At 36.3% G+C, this 18,412-nt stretch overlaps 1 protein-coding gene across 1 annotated transcript in view; it reads left to right on the top strand.

Moving 5' to 3' along the window:
* Positions 1-2,156: 2,156 nt before the first annotated feature.
* LOC100373234 (uncharacterized) overlaps positions 2,157-18,412 on the top strand; it is a 49,727-nt gene continuing 33,471 nt past the window's right edge. The window contains exon 1 of the mRNA XM_085492145.1: positions 2,157-2,301. The gene's annotated coding sequence lies outside the window, so the exon portion shown is untranslated. The remainder of the gene's footprint in view (positions 2,302-18,412) is intronic.

Raw genomic sequence — 18,412 nt, 5'->3', positions numbered from 1 at the left:
GGCATCCTGAAGTCTGCGGGCTTACAGTTGAGAATAACGCAATCCGAATACCTCGTTCAACCCAATTTCAGACAAGATACTTCAACATTCAATCTTACCTTGACTGCCACAGCCAATTACACATAACCTCAACTGTCTAAACACTGCCATTAAAAAATGTACAATAAATTGAATTAAATTATATTAAATTATATTAAATTATATATAAATTCATTTTAATTGAATAAGATTTTTTCTTTTAATTAATTCCTTTTTTGTATAGTCGTTTTTAAAATTGGACTTGACACTGTCTAGACTAGTTACATTTGAAGGAATTTATGTGAACGGAAAATGGCAAATATCTTCCTGCATCGTGGAGCGAATACAAGAACAATGGGTTGTACATGTGGTGTGGCCAGTTATATACGTCACACATAGATACGCGAGATCTCGCAGTGTACGGAAAATCATATCGTCAAAATATACTAGTCCTGGTATTTAGGAGCCAATCAAATGGGTAGACAACATCAAAACAATGGCTGGTTACAACGTGGCTGGGAAGCTGCTAAAGGAACGTCGTAGCTGACCTTCATAAGTTAGAGGGCAGCTGACGATGACGAACACTGATGAATTGGAAAAATTAATGTAAACATGACGTTTCTAATAAACATTCAATATCACATTAAAAACCAACACATCTGGTGTTAGTTCCTTAAATAAACAACACGTAGAACAGATTCATGTAATGTAATGTATTGAATTTCCATGAATTTATTTGGTTTTGACTAATTTGCATATATTTTAATAAATCGAACGTTCCGTCGAAAACACTGTAACTCGTTGACATGGATTCATTACGCAGTCGTCGCGTGTAACTCTCAGAATAAAATGGGCATTTTGTTTATGTTCTTGTTTTATGAAGAATTATTTAAAATAGCAGTTCGTTATTATCAGTACAGATGTCGGGATCCAGATGAGTTCTGAGAAAGGTAGATTCAATCCAGAAACATTAATTTCAGAGACAATAACGACTGTTTGTTCTCCAGAACAAAATTAGATACCATGAATTCAATGAATGACTGTAATATCTGAAGAGTTTAGAACGTATTTGAATTGCATACATTGCATAAATTGATTTGCTAGAACAATATTCGGTGTTGTTGATTTCCTTGTAGGTTAGGACTCGATGAAAGGGGAGATGCTTTCATCGGTTAAACATTTCTAGCTTATTGTCTTCGTGGCGACACTAGACATACTGTGACAACACCTGGCCTAAGTGTTTGGCTTGTTTGCACTTTGCGAAACGACGGTTTCCATTGCGGAATTATTCAAATGAATGAATCACGATTGCACTTATCAAATTCCGAATTTCAGCTTTCATTACATTGCTTGGAGCCACCTGCGTCTCACCGGTTCGACCGTTAGAAAAGTCAGGCAGCTGTTTTAAAAAACACATATCGCATGGTATTATTATAGAAATGCGAAAAAAACAATTTTCAACAATCAGCACAATGCACCATTTACAAAATTCATAAATATCGAGCAGGATTTGAGCAACACCTTTCATGATCACTATTCAGGTAAAATTGAAAGAATTGAGGAAAAACAAAAACATAATTTGTATATCATCATTAATATGATCAATTTTAGCAAGGTGCCACACTTTTTTTCATGTGTAAGCACTGCGATCAAGTAATCACGCTAGAAGTCTATTAAGGGTGTATGTTGCGTTCATTACAATATTTTCAGAAACGCTGTTTTTAACGCAGATGTGATACTCAGTAGTTATTTTCAATAAATATACTATCATGTTTCTGTTTTAATATGTAATTGACACTTGGACATTCTTATATAAGTACGGCGCATTGAAATTCGAAATACAAACAACGCAGGCGCAGTAGATTGGAATCGTAACTAGGTAATGTAGAGACTGACTATACATTTTGTTTCACGCCGTAACATAATCGCCTGTTCTTTTTTTTTTATAAAGGGCGGAACATTTGACCGGTTTCCATGGTTACTCGAAGAAAGGGACAACGGGTGGCTGCAATAAGGTAGAACGCATTATCTCCGCCAATCAGCTTTATCCAAGGCGGTGGCCATGGCAACTGCCTCATAATATGGGAATCAATCAGACGATCTGCGAATTCATATCTTTCCGTCAATACAGTTTAGATGAGCTTATAGTTGTCTCGGCGCTTGGTCAGGTAACGCATATTGTGAAACGTTGGCAGCGTGATTTCAGACGAGTTACGCGGGTTTTGACTTGATTCACTGGGCGGAGCAGCTGCTGTGCTTGCTTTCAGCGCAGCAGGTTGGCAGGTACGTGTTGATATTCACTTGAGCTTAACAATCAGTAGTTAGCCTTCTCGTACTTAAATTACGGAGGCATGAAATCTTACAGTTTTCCTGTCTTCGCGGGTGTGGATCAATGTTCCCATTGCTGGATCCATGAATAATTGCTTCTGATTTAGATATTTGTCGGTTTCGCATAGGTGCTACGTGCTAAACCTTCCGGGATTATTTTTTTGGCGATTAAAGGTACCTTACGTATTACCTTATGATGGAACACAAGCTCGCGCATGCATTAATCTAACGATAAATGCAGATACATACTCGTAACACCATTCAAAACGGCGCTTCATGTGTTATAATAAAAATCTTTTGAAAAATACTTATTATACGTTAATGGTAATGAATTACCCAGAACTCGTTTCTGGCTATAATCAATATTGATTACACTGCTTGTATTGTATTTAATCTTTATTGCCTTGTATTGACTGATGTTTCAATGTTCCAATCTCCGGAAATCCATACGTCACTATTACATCTTTCTACCTAGTGCATATAAAAAATATATAGCGCTGGGACAGATTTGTTTTAATTATTAGAAACGTTAGATTTTATTTGACACAAATTCTTGGAGTGATAAGTAGATATTCGGATAGCTGTTTTAAGTGTGATAATAATATGACGAGGACGAATTCAAAATGGAAGAATCGATAACCTACTTGGACATAAATATCAAATAGCACTGAAGTGCCAAAATATTCTGTTCCAGGACACAGACACATTTTGTACCACCATATAATACGCATATCTCGTATCAGGAAAGCTCAATCGCAACGTATATTGGTTTGTGTATTCGTTATCAGCGACGTCTACCTCACTAAGGGCCGCGGTTCACGGCCTTGCAAGTTCATTATCAGTCAATCATCCATTAATCGATGTTATCGAAACAAATTATTTTAATTCAATATGCAGTCGTTTACTATATAACATTGTAGAACCCCCAAGGAAATGTACACACGCATTTAGTCGCGTGATTCGAAACGAGTTTACGAACGCAGTCTCCAGTGGACCGAGTCTTGAGGGACTAAATCAATGTTGCAAAACAAGAATCTGCGATTCCCTTCGATTGATCACGTTACAGTGATTTGATATGACATCATCAGTCGCAATAACGAATAGTCTACGAACCGTATTCTGTTTTTGTCGTATCTTTAGTACCGAGGCAGTATAACTGATAACATTATTTATGTAACCACCCCGCAATCCATAAATTAAGCGTTTTGAAACGACCGTTTCATTCAAAGATTAAATTCAAATAGCTATGGTGCATTCGTTAATTGCCCACGTGAAGTTATAAATTTGGAAATAAACTGTATACTTATTTTTTAAGATGACAGGCTGTTAGTCAAACAGACACAGCGACGGCATTGGTTTTATTGCTTCCTCAAGTGGATGTAAATACGCGCTATATGTAGAGCATATATGTACATCCGTTACCCTGGGGAATTCGTTAAATTTGAACATGTCTCAACTAACAAGTTCATGAGAAGGATATAATAATATAGAAGGCGTATATATGTGTTTTTGAGACTGCATGTTTAGATCCGCCAAATCAATGAATAATATAAATGACTTTCCATGGAAGTGGGCGTCAGCATCGTGTTTGTTAACAGTAGGAAAACAACGATTGGTATGCCACGCCACGTTCCTGGATGATACGTACTTCCTTTGTTATAATATACTGTCCATTTCATCATGTACACTCGCTGTTATATCTGTTCGACGATATCTTCGTTCTTTGTATGTGGGACGTCATCGAAATCATTCACTATATACACCTCTTCAACGTGCAAATAAATTAATTAATTAATTAGAGTATGGATAGCATATTTAATTAGCATATTATACAAAGTCGTGTATGTATGTGTGTGTGTATGTGTGTGGAAAGGGAGGGGGGCTTAACGTGAATTTATTTGAACATGTTTAATATTATGCCATATAGCCATCACATTGATATAGCCCGATGGGAAAATACAACATCAATATACGTCAAGTCACATATACAGATCTTAGCATGCACAATCACGTACGAACTCAGAACACTGGTATAACTGGCGAGAAAATCGACCGTCCCTCGTGAACAAAGTCGACAATAAGCCAATGTACGTGCAATTTCTAAAATCAATCCCCGATGATCTATCATGTAGGATGTTTGCTGTATCACGGACAAAAAGGATTTGTGTTTTAATGAACTATGAACAGGAATCAGTCAAAATTGACGCCTATCGATTTTGTGAAATAGGAGGATGGTGCTTGTGCATTACCATGGATATAAATGCGTAATTATACACTAGTTACTGTATACCTGCTTTCTTTATTATATGACAGGTCACGACATACACAGAGTGTGAATTAATAAACAAATACAGCTTGTATTCATGAGAAGCTAATGTTATGCTATTGAAAGGCGATAGATATGATCTTTTTAATATATAGCATATTGTCACAATCAAAGACGATATACTAATCACACTGTGTAATGTATACGGCATAGAAATTTGTTTAAACTTTCATGAAACATTGATACACTAACAATCTCTCGATTAAATACCAATTTGTTCAATAATCAAAGCTGATGACGTCATATTTGATCTCGGAATGTTCCAAGACCTAATTATCGATTTATTGGCTTAGTTTAAAAGAAAAAGAGAGTGTACAGTTATGATGCACACTGATACTTTTGTAATTGAATAACCTGAGCATTTAATGCATAACCTACCTTGTTAACGTTTAACATCAATCGAACTGTTGTCAGATAATTTGATTTAAAATAAAAAAAATAATGAAGTCTCAAATGGATGATTTTATTAGATCACTTTGCATTTTAGTATTTGTTTAATTTCAATTCATCGTATTTATTTTTACAATATTGTTTGACTTGAGATGTTATTTTAGAATTGTTCAGTCTTGATCAAAAACATTATTTAAAATGTCCGAGATTATGGTAGCTATTAATGCACTTAATTTACAACAATGATGTTATAAGGCATACTACGCAAACTATGGGACATATTTGGCATATATATATAATATACTCTAGACAGATTTAAGAGGTGTGACATAACAACAGCGTTTGACTATTACCAACTGTCAAGTTGAAAAAAAAAACCTAAAAAAAATTATAATATCTGTACATATGTGAAGACGCACAGAAAGTGAAAGAATTTATTTTAAATATCTTGGATTCAAATGTCTCTGTCACAAAGATACATATTTTCATTTTACGCCCTTTTTTTTCGTTTTTGAAGAAAACTTAAGACACCTGAAATTGACAATGTATTCTATATTAAAACCATTAATAATTACCGATTGCACGTGAATGTTGAAAAAAAAAATATATATATTTTTGAGGGTATTTGTCTTAAATTATGTAAGTGCCTGAAAAAAATGTTTTTTTTTTCTTATAAAGTATGTAGTGTTTCCACAATATGAAGAACAATAACTTTTCAAATGTTTTTTTGAAAAAATACTGTATTTGTGTCCATAAAAATTTTACACTGTCGTAAATGGGAAGTCTTCATCGTAGTGTTCCGTGTGTTCATTGCACCTCTTTCAATACTTACATATGACTTCAAGTCATTCAGTTTTACACGAAGTTTATAACACTCTTGGGGAAAATAATTGGGTAAATATCTAAAGGCAAACCGCGAGTATTTAGTGTCGACATAAAAAGTAGCGTACACAGTAGAATGAAACAATTGACATGTTTTACAGCCATTATTCCGATATGCACCTCGTCTCGGTACGTATCATTTGACTTCAATATACGCAAGATAATTCACTTAAGTCAAAGTTACTGTAAATTGCATATTCATTTAATGTATGTATGTTCAACATAGTAGACATATTGTAATAGCTGTCATAGTTCAAATAAATTGGTTAAAAATATAGTGTAGGGTTGCTTTGTTATTTATTTTTTTGTGGACTCGATGACTTTACTGACTTGATGACTTTGCAATTTGTTTTTTGTCAATTTATTATTTTACAAAAATGCAGGGGACACAAATCAACAAATGTGGGGACATTATTATTAGATATTCCGCAATGCAACGCAAAGACAACGCTCGTGAATAATGCCAACGATTATAGTCACGATGGTTACCAATCATATTTATTTAGATGACGTCACATTATAGATGGCCCACGGCCACATTTGATGACTTTCGTCTAATTACATAAGGGAATACATTTAGCAAGAACACAGAAGCAATTATGTAATTGTTTTCTAATCTAGTTTATGTCTAGTACATACAATAGATGCGACAGATATTCTGGGAATACATACACAGATTTTTAACAAATTAGGTAAATGCACATGTGAAATATACAGTACTTTAGGAAAAATATATATTACAGGAAATACAAGTCATTAATATCTGAAATCGCGATTATACTTTTAAAATAAAATGTTTTAATACCAGCATATTTCATTCTGTATTTAAATTACACGCTACCTTATCTTCTAATATCATGAATAATTCATATAAATCAATGTACAAGACCCAAAAAAGAGGACATAACCCACAAAACGAAACACATGAATGGTACCGTTATTAATGGTACAGTACACAAAACACAGTAACAACCTGGGAACACTTTTTGGGACGTCAGATTAAACGCAACCATTCAATTGACGGCAAATGCACTGAAATCTGAATTCAGCACATAGGCGATAAAGTACTGACTTTCAAAATGACGGACTGCTCAGTTATGTGACGCGCTGCACTATACGTTGTATATCACTACTGCTCATTCGTTATCGTGACTTCAAATCTTGTTTTGATTTGAGATGTGCTTAATGAGCTTATTATTTGTATTATATAGACTCATCGTCCCGAGAGGTTGTAGGTCGTTCTGACTATGAAATGCTTGACTTTACATGTCTGCAAAAACTTGCATATATCTGTCTAGTCACGGAGAGTCTGCGTTTATCACGCGCTATTTCGAGCCGACGTTTCTGAGACGGTACATGTGACGTAATGATCTTCTTACAGTTTGCAGCGCATTTGCTATGACCATAAGTGGATATGTTTGTAATGTGCCTGTAATTTTTATTACCCCTGGTATTTTTCATGAATTCCTACTCAAAATAACACCAAAAACATTTTCACAGCACCTCCTGCCTGCGCGACCGTTTTGTTAAGCACATGCGTACAGTGGAAATAAAATAAGTCGTCTTTACACTTGTTGATAATGAGGAAATGGATACAACAGGTGTTTTACTCGTTAATGGAATAAATATGTACGCCACGTTACTGAGCCGTCTGTGATTTACAAACTCTATACTTTATCATCAGTCGGCATGAATTCAAATGTCAATGCATTTCTCGTCCCTTTCACGTCTCGTTTGTTCCTTGTTCTTGGTTTTATTCCCATTTTGTCTTGGTTCCTTCCTCGCTCGACGGTTTTATTTATTCTCGGCACATCTTGCAGTTACTTTTATTCAGTAGTAGTTTCACCTTATATAACACTTCGATCCCCAGGAGAATAAAGCTCATTCCTTGATGGTCTACCCACACGTATCAATAGGGGCTTCCCCAATTACCTAGGTGTCCCATGATATGCCAAATAGTGTTGAACTATGATATAGTGAATGCAGGAGGTGTCAGTCATCTGGATAGTGATAGCGGGTTGCGTTGGGGGAAATCAATGCATTGCTTACGATGTAATTCCTCTAACCTTTGTGCACCTGCTGTTCAATTCGATATGTGTGAGAATCCCAGAACATCGACAGAACCAAATTGATCTGTAAGCTCGGTGAATATTTTTCCATTTAATGTTATGCGACATGATGACAATTGTTTGAATCATCTGTGATGTTGCGCTCAAAACACCAAATTATTACAACTGTGAGATGTAACTTTAGTCGGGGAAATTGATCTCAGCTTTTTTTTCTTAAATTCACTATGTTTTTTGAACATTGCAAATACATGACAGCACATCTATACATAATAAAAACAAAACAAAAATAATTGTATCCTTGAATTCCTAGTTAACGCTACTTACCACGAATTTACACAACATCCTTCCACGACAAGCGTTTACCACACCATATTGTACCATAGATTCATATCCCCGTAATGAAAACGATTAATGCAAATTATAAATTTTGTAGCATGTTCTAAGTTTCTTACTATCCAATTACAAATGTAAATTCCCAGATCTTCGTGTCTTGGTTACGTGATTTTAGAAACACATTTTGTAAACTAAATAGCAAACTGGTTATGTTTATATATGCGATCATGTGACCACACCCTTGGCATAATGCGTATATACGAACTAATCTGGTGCGCAGTTACAAACAATTAACTAATCGAATGGGAGTATCGTTTACTTAAACCAAGTCTTAATGGCACGTCAAATTGTGTGCATTTATAGACAATTTGATATTAATTAAAAATCTTGTAATAAGATAATTTTACAGGATAAAGAACCTATTACAACACGAAAAAACGCGATTCAAACTCGCAATCACGACAGGCGCCTCGCATCGCCTAAGACAGGTAACTGTCCTTAAACGGACAGTTTAAAATGGCGTGTAGAGTACATACTACAGACATTGTCACCTGTTCCGTTCACAGAATTACGTTAGCATGTAAGTGGGCACTTCGTTTTACGGCAAATTGACGTTTAGGCTAATGCACAAGTAAAGGAAATAGAAAATCCGACATGATTGAAAAATAGCAGTGACCCTTAAAGTAGGACGAACTTAACTGAGTCGAATAGTTAGTATTACATTCAAAGCTACGCGCTAGGAAGCCTGTAACAGTGCGTAATATTGACACTCTCAAATACGGTGTTTCATATTTATTATGTTTAAAGAAATGTAAAACTGTTTAACGTTAAAATTTATTACGATATATTTAAATAGTTAATGAAATACACAGATGAAAATCTTTCAAAAGTTGCCCTGATTCACTAAGGCAAATATGATATTAAAATGCACGACGTATATGTAATATATTCATGTGCAAAACATAAAATACTATACACATACTTGCATATGTTGTACATACTAGCCCAACGCACATAATACATAATACATAATCCATATTCACAGCAAATAATTTATGTGATCCGATAACAGTTAACAGATTCAAATGTCAGACTAGCTCAAAGGCATACTGCAATGCAATATCGACACTTTATAAATATACATATGAGTTCGTATAGATATTGCCGAACTGTTATCTTTATTATATCATTTAACCCGTTTTTTAGATAAATTGAGGAAAGGTTTAGTCAAAATGCTAAGAAACATTAATCGACAATGTGATAACTTAAAACTTGCTCCAAGGCATACTGCAATGTAAAATCGAGATTTCTAGTTATCTTTATGATATTATTTGGAATGTGTGTGATGAATTGAAAAAAGGTTCATCTTAATATTCAGGAAGATGAATATGCACGCTGCATATATCGATAGGAAGTAACAATAAAAAAGAATTATATTTTGTATAAATATATACGGGAGCAAATCACAAATGAAATGTCAATTCATTAACATAGTGACAAACTAAATTGAGACGATTGACGTGTGACGCAAACAAACGCCATTTTGAACTTTAATAAGCAAATACATATGTAAGCTCCGAACGTATTCATGAATGGAGATTATCACCAATACTCGACGTGTCACGATGTTTGACTATGGCAGTTATCGACACTGTAAATCGATTATAAGCTAATGTTGACGACAGCGTTTCCACCTAATATATCAAGTGTAATTGCGGAAGAATTAACCGATCAATCATCGGAAACCGAAATTCCATGTGTCAGTCGTGACGTACAGAGAATTATCACCATATTTGTATTTCTGGTTATGCTTTCTGTGGTGTACATTAGCGCAGTGTGCATGGCACATGGTTTTTATAGATCAACTGCACATTACTGATTGTTCCCGATTAAAAGTGGCCGCAACAGTGCCATCATTAGAAGGTATACATAAATGAGGCACGACTAACTTTTTTATGAATTTTACTATCACATCTCGTCCTTGGCGTATTAGTGACACGGTATTAGTTTTCAGAGACAAGGTTTGTCGACAATACGGACAGTAAGAGTCAGTAATCTAGTAATTAATCAGCGTGGTGAACTGAGGCGTGCCAGGGTGAAGCTGATTTAATGGATGAGCGCCCATCAGATAAGGTATAGGCGAAATTCTTCGCGTTATGTTGTATACCGTTACACTATAACAGATAAATGTTGATGCTGTTGCCATGACAATATTTTCAGGTGTTTTGTATATTTTATCTGAAAACATACACAGCGACACTGTGGAAAAAAGTTCAGCATAGCATGAAGCCAATATATGTGTTTTATCATTTGCGTACATATAGTTTCTGACTGCGTTCACACATTCGAAAACCATATGCTCCGTCGCTATTACGTACAATATATGTATGTTCCAATAACAGAGCTGTTGTAACAATATGTGTAATCACAAAATATGGCGACTCGTAACCGTGCAACGTAAATAAAATCTCGTATGCTTTAATCAATTATTGACAATGCTAATCCATTGTTGACAATCTTTTAAATTTGCCTGTTAATTCATGCATATTCCAATTCCCATTCAAGCTTAAATCACCATTCAAGGCGCGCAGAAGACAACATCTTTTCTCTGTGCGATGGAGATTGGTGTACGCAGTGTAGCGTGAAACCAATGACAGATACTATGTAACAAAGCTGCTGGCAATGTGCACATATAAACTTGCAAGGTAATAGTTAGATTTCAGATTACTTTGCAATTTCGTTGCATTAGTATGTTGATTTGGCTTTCACAGATGACATGGACAATATGTATGCACGTAGGTTACCCTGTAAAATACGCTGTATGTCATTGTATCCATAAGGGCAATTCCACAGCAGAAGGGACATGAGGGAAAAATTAGAAATGACTATTCTATATATGGTAGAAATGTATTCAGCCTCTCAGAAAGAAGTTGTTCTGAATTAGACCCATGATTTTCCTTCACGAATGTGCCTTCAAATATATGTTACATGTTTTCAAGCCTTTAGACTTCCAGAGTAGGAGTAATTTTAGCCTTTAAATGCTTCTTAATTTAAGTTGCTTAATGGTTCATTATCACTTGATTTAATATGCTAATACCATCAATTTGAAAAGTATAGACACTTGACATATTATTCGAAATGAGATGTCAGTATGTAAGTAAACTTATTGAATTCAAGAGCTGTGCCAATGGACAAACTGTAACATCCATCATGTAACGTCCGTCACTCATTGTAATGTAATATATTGTTGTTGGGTTTTGGGGTTTTACAGCAAATTGCAATTTGTACTTTTCTGCGACCATTTTGAGTTAATTTTTAGGGGAGAAATGATTTTCGACCTGTTAATAATTACGAGTTAATTTTTGGGGGAGAAATACAAATGTAAAAACTGAGACAAGTTATCAGACAATCTGAAAATAAAGTTGCATGTCCTTTTGAACGTCAGTCACATACTTATTTCTGACTACCCTAAGCTGTATGTCAAGCTAAGCATATTTTCTCTTGGCATGAGAATGTCTGTGGCATAAGCACGTACGTCTATAACACAGTATCAAATTCCATGAGGTAATACTCTAGTAATAAGGGCACTGAAATAACTCCCAATTCATCTGAAAGTAACGTTCAACACCGTGGAATTGCCCACAATATACACCATGCGGTGCAAATTCATGTAACTCGTGGAGATGTCAAATCAAATATTTTTGAGCAGGGTTTTATTTTCTGTCTAATATAAGCAGAGGCAAGTTACAAACATCAAAAAACTCACAGCCATGGCAAAGCGCCTTGCCAATGTAAGCAGAGGCGCACCGCAGTACGCCATCGTCAACAATGCAAATACGTCACACACAGCGACTTACATATAAAGCCAAGTCCTTATGTTCGGTAAGATCTGATCTGAAGTTTTCCCATCGGGAACAAGTACATGTCCTTCAGTAGCAAGTATAACTAATGTAAGTACTAGCAAGTTACGAGATTCCTGACATAGCAATTGACTCCACACGTCGATTCGGTCGCTGAGAAGAAGAATATTTATTTTTATTGAATTTTGGCAATAGACTCATGTAAGTGGTAAATAAAATGCCCATGATGAAAACATGGATACGTCAAGAATCCAATTACACAGCAATTACAGTAGAAATAAAAGCAATAAATTTGAATAAAATTCAATACAGATTCATTCGCTTTTACAGAAACTAATTAAAATGTATAGCTGAATTAATCAATTTATTGATTGGTTAAAAAGCTTTTCTTTATTCTTGTTTATCGTTCTGTTAATAATGACGAAGTATATGCATTACCATATGTTTTTTAGCATAAGTGTATTACATTTCGAAGTGAAAAAAAACAAAATCAATCGAATTTGCGAAAATTATATTTTAAATTAATAATTCTGCTTATTCCGTGCAGTTATTACATACAACAATGTCAACACACAATTTTTCAAAGCTAATATATAATCAGTTGTTGACAGAAGGAAGTTCGTATTTCTGTACTCGAATAAGATGGATGTTATCCATGGGATGTATGTGTTTTCAGTATACGTCAAAATGACTTTCTTTCTTAAACGTTCTGTTGTTTATCAAAAACGACATGACTTGTACAAGTTTGCTTGTTTTTAATCGACACTGATCAATGAGTCGGTAACTTTAATGAAATATCCATTTGATTGTTTATTACATTAATTATTAATAATTGACATATATATATATATAACACGGCCAATCAGACATGTTAGTCAGGCTGAAATAGAACTTGTTTGTCATTTTCTGACATGAACCAATTTCATTAAAACTTGGCACAGATATAACACAAAATAGATGCATATTAGGTTTTTGCAGTATTTAGCTTGTTGAGGTAAAAGTAGGCGAATTTCGCAATCTTGTTTCTGGTTTTTCGATGACGCCATTTGTTTAAAGTTTCGCTGACATGAAGCCACAATAATGAATGCATCGAAAATATGACATAATCTGTATTTCGGCTACAACCTGATTTATTTTGAATGTTTTGGACAACAATTTACATGTGTGCCTTTATTTAAGCAGTCACATATCTTAAACACAATGATTATATGTGAATCTCAGTATTTTCTTCACATATGTGCACATTAAGCACCCCTTTTTTTGGTTCTAACTCGGGTCGACGTTTTTTACTAGCTCTTAAACATGTTTTGCTAATTGCATTAACACATGAGGCCATGAGCATATTAAATGTTTGTTGCGTGTGAAATAGATAGAGTTAATATAAGCTATAATGAATATTTGGAAACTATCCATGTCATTGATACCAATATGTGGTATAACCCACGGTGGTACATATCATATTCAGCAAATCATCAGCAATCAGCGAAAACAGATTGAGCCAATTGCATGTCACATGACCTAGTTCATTTCATATATTCATCCCGCTGTTACTAATAGTGGGAAATGATTTCAAGATTGGGGCGTAAAAGATGTGTACATACATGTGTCAAGTTTAATGTTATTGATGAATGGTGTGCATTGTCGGCTCACAAGGTAATATTTACAACAGTGTATTATGCTTGTACAACTTGCATATGATGTGTCGATCATACTACTTTTAAGTAATTTCATACTTGTATTCATGCCTAACACAGTAACCTACACGGCAAATCAAATTGTGTATTTTAAAGCAGTAGAAATCTTGTGGACGTATAAAAACATACATTTCTCATCAGGTATTTCAATTCCCTAGCATACTACAAAATATATTCACGAAAATTGGATTATTTTGGTTTTTCATATCGAATGTCACACACTGATACACTTGAGATGGGGATAACACACATGGCTTCAAGGGGAAGAGATTGTATGTTGTATCAATTGGATAAATACTTGCTTCGTAATTTGCATATGAACCATGCATATTTATCACCGGTGCGCTATTCCCATACTACAACGGCTATGAGGAAATTAGTGGTGGCATTTGGGTGGCACTAATTCGCTATTGTTCTGACGTTGACCCATTGACTATTTGCTGAAAAAAAAGAGGCCGATGTATTAAATCAGTATGTTGAATGACAACAGAATATATATGTGTTAGTGTATTAGGCTGTGCCAGGGAAAAGAACAATACAAGACATATATATAGTCACAGTCAGTAAAAACCGAAACATGAACGTGAATCTGAGAGGGGCCACACAACAGGGATTATTTTAGACGCCACGTGTCATTATTGTGGACTAATCTGGAGAACGGTATAACATTTTCAAAAACATCAACTTTTAATATTCTGATTTTAGATTGTGAATTTGATTATCGTTTATTTATTATGCTAATGTGCTTATATTATTTGAATGCTCGGCTGTATTAACACCAGCTGGGCTCTTCTGCTGTGTAAATTAAGGGGAAATGAACACATCATATCGCCAGTTCAACCGATTCTGTGATCTGTGATTATACGTCTATTGTACGTTAATGTCCTAGTACCTTGACTATCAACATTCACACCTTGTATACCATTACTGAAACAGGTTTGATGGATCTATACATACAATTAGCCTAATTGAGCCTTATTTGTTGAACGAGCTAGACCACGACTAGTCACACAGTCGCTATTTTAAAATTGACGTACACAGACAGTGTAAGATACGAAGCAGTTAAATAAACGGCATGTTCTTCTTATTCTACGAGTAATTCGATCAAATTGAGTGATCTCTGGTCTTGAAGTAGTTTGTCGTGTCAATGTCTCGGATAATTTGACAAATGGGAATGAAAAAATCACAGCCCAGTGTACCCCTCGAAGCAAACAGACTTTATTGCTGATGCGAATCTTCGGATTGTGTGATTTGCTTAGTAAAATCGATGTGAACGAACCACGGCGCTTTCGAATTTACCGCAAACAAACAAATTGTATACTTTCAATGGGCACCTATTGTAGACTGTGAGACTGTAGCGTTTTACACTGTACGGTACCCAGTCTACTGGTGATCTTGAAGTGTAATAAAATGAAAGAAATACCTTTATGAGATAAAACGAGGAGTTGGCGTACCAACGCAAATGTCCAGGGAACGCAATAGTTTTTCGTTTACAATTCGATTAATGTACCCATTACCACTGAACGAGACACATGTGGCGTTGAGGATGAGTACAAAATTTAGTATTAATCAGGACGATATCTCATTTCCTTTCTGTTTGTCTCTTCTGTGGCGAATTATTTCCAATCTCTAGAATCTTTTACAATCCACCGCATTTTTTTTGTATTTGATGGCTAACGTTCCACAGATTGAAATATGAGAGCGAAAATACAAGTGTAATTGTGTAAGTTGATTGTGTGAGGGTAATTGTAAATATTGACTGGAAATGCAGTATTCTTGCGAGGCCATGTCATATTTCATATATCAAAGAAAATATTAGAAGTGGCGAGCCTAACTATTGAACGTATGTGATTTAAAATGTGTAGTTGTACACATTGATTTGCTGGGCGAATGGGAGCATCAAACAAAGGCGAAAAAAGGTGAATACTCGAGTATGATGCCATGGAAACTGTGACTCACAGGAACAGTATGATATTCCAAGTACCGTTACTTTGGTGATCATTTTGACACAATTAAACAAAGTAGTTAGTTACATCAGTTTTTAAGGTTTTTATGTTGCAACTAACAGAGAACTTCCTTATAAAGTGTGTCAGTCGCGTCTGTCCATGCAGCGCGTAACAGTGGCCATGCAGTGCGCCACGGTCGTGATGCAGCGCGAAACAGTCGTCATAAAGTGCGTCACAGATGTCACCCAGCGCGACACAGTCGTTATGTAGCGCGACCCAGTCGTTATGCAGAGCGACCCAGTCGTCATTCAGCACGTCAGAGTCGTCATTCAGCGCATCACACTCGTTATACAGCGCGACGCAGTCGTCATGCAGTGCGCCACGGTCGTGCTGCAGCGCGAAACAGTCGTCATAAAGTGCGTCACAGTCGTCACCCAGCGCGACATAGTCGTTATGCATCGCGTCACACATGTCACCCAGCGCGACATAGCCGTTAGGCAGCGCGACCCAGTCACCATTAAGCACGACAGAGTCGTCATTCAGCGCATCACAGTCGTCATTCAGCGCTTCACACTCGTCATTCAGTGCGCCAAAGTCGCCATGCGCCACAGCCGTCACAACAAGTATTTTACACCGCCCTTTGAAACGTGGATCTTTCAGAGGGGGGGGGGGTATAGCATTGCGATAATCTTTCGCCATCAACATTGACCATCATTAAATGTGTATAGCACATTATTAGGCGTAAAAATACCCCAAAAAACTTGTTCCGCGTTTGTCGAATCACACGCGATGTTTTGACGCCACTCCGACTCTAGACCTTACATAACTCATTGATATTGTCACATAAGATTTCATTCTGATGTGCACTATAAACTAGTCTGACATTGCTTGGATAAAAGTTACTCAAGATTATACTGGGCACACGTGACAAATAACGATGCCATGGCGACAACACCGACGGACTTCACCCCCTTTTATTAACATTGTGGGCAAGGCAAAGACAGACGTCCGATGCCGTCATGCTCAAACATGGACGCATTCAATATGCTGGGGGCCATGTATTGACCTGAGCAACTCGCTGTAATTAATGTCCTAGCACATAGTAATTAATGCCCTGTCAGATTCATAAAACCTCGATTCCTTATGATTCAAGTGACATCTTAATGTCTCTGCACACAGACGGCGGGTGGAATACGATATAAAACAGCGGCTAATTGCACTCTTCGAGTATACAAGGGGAGATAAAATAGCTCCTGCATCATTGCTTTCCCGTAGTAACGTGAGATATATTGCGCCCGAAATAGATGCATTTTTCCGATAGTAAAACTTAAACGGTTTTACTACATATGTGCGTACGTGCAATGAATGTGCATTTTTTTCCAACGTGAGGCAAACGGCCGTCTATTATTATATGTTATGTATATGGCCCATGGCAATTACGTGATGTTGACGTCATTGAGCGCTTAGATTTGTATTCCGCCATCCACAATATGCTTGTCTTCAGAATCTAAGACTAAAAGTGAAACTATTTGCGTATTAAAGCGAGAGGAGGGTCGTTACACGCGTACGCGCGAGATTTGAGTCCCAAGCGACGATAACAACACACGCAAAAACGCAAAGGATCATGGGTAGAATCTTGTTTGCAAACAATGACATGCTATTGCCATCTGACGCATGCGCAGCTGACGACTCCTCCGCTTTAAGGTTTGCAATTATACAATTGCAATTGCTAATTTAGTTTATCGGGGGAGAAAACCTCTTTATTCACACGACACAGCAAGACAAAATCTAGTTCCGCTGAACCATTAGCTTATTGGTAGCACATCCGCGCATAGATACATTTGTTGTACACGCATTGTATGTTACGTACAGTAAACGATAATGTGTGCATATGAGACATTTTTATCAGACAGATCCAAGCAAAAATACAAGATTTGACGATGGAAGATTTGATTCTGCATAGTACACGCTGTGTTTCCGTAATCGAAGTGGGAAGATATGAATCAGGATGTGTTCCACCAGTTGAGACAGTGATTAGGATGATTTTCCAACGATGGTATAGCATGTATGATTGTGGCAAAATAGAGAAGATAGCCCGATAACAGTTGCATGTCTATCGGGACATCTCAAGGTGCCACATCGTATCTCGTCAGCGGCAAATCTCTAGTGTTCTCATACATACTGTCAGGCTCACAGGCTGCGAATTGCCCAAGAAACGATTACGTCAGCCGCCGACCTTGGGCATCTGACTAAGGTCTCCAACGATTAGGCTTAAGTTGGTCGATTAAATGCATAAAATGATTCTGTGAGTCTTAACCTATTCAGTCGTTGATCCATTTAGCGTTTAGAATCGATTCAATTATCAAATCTGGCTGAGATGAATTCACGAAGGTACTACTACTCTTTTAATTTCAAAGTTACCTTGAGATCAGAGTATAAAACATGTATTCATACATTTTCCATACATTATTTCAGTCGCATTGCGTGAGTTTTCAAGCGTACAAAAACAATGATCTACAGGAAACCTCTCACTGACCCTTGTAAGCGTTATGAGGACTTTTGAGTT

Source organism: Saccoglossus kowalevskii, chromosome 17 (genome assembly GCF_978046115.1).
Source record: "Saccoglossus kowalevskii chromosome 17, keSacKowa6.1, whole genome shotgun sequence".
Taxonomy (NCBI): domain Eukaryota; kingdom Metazoa; phylum Hemichordata; class Enteropneusta; family Harrimaniidae; genus Saccoglossus; species Saccoglossus kowalevskii.
This window is presented reverse-complemented; position numbering and strand designations above follow the sequence as displayed.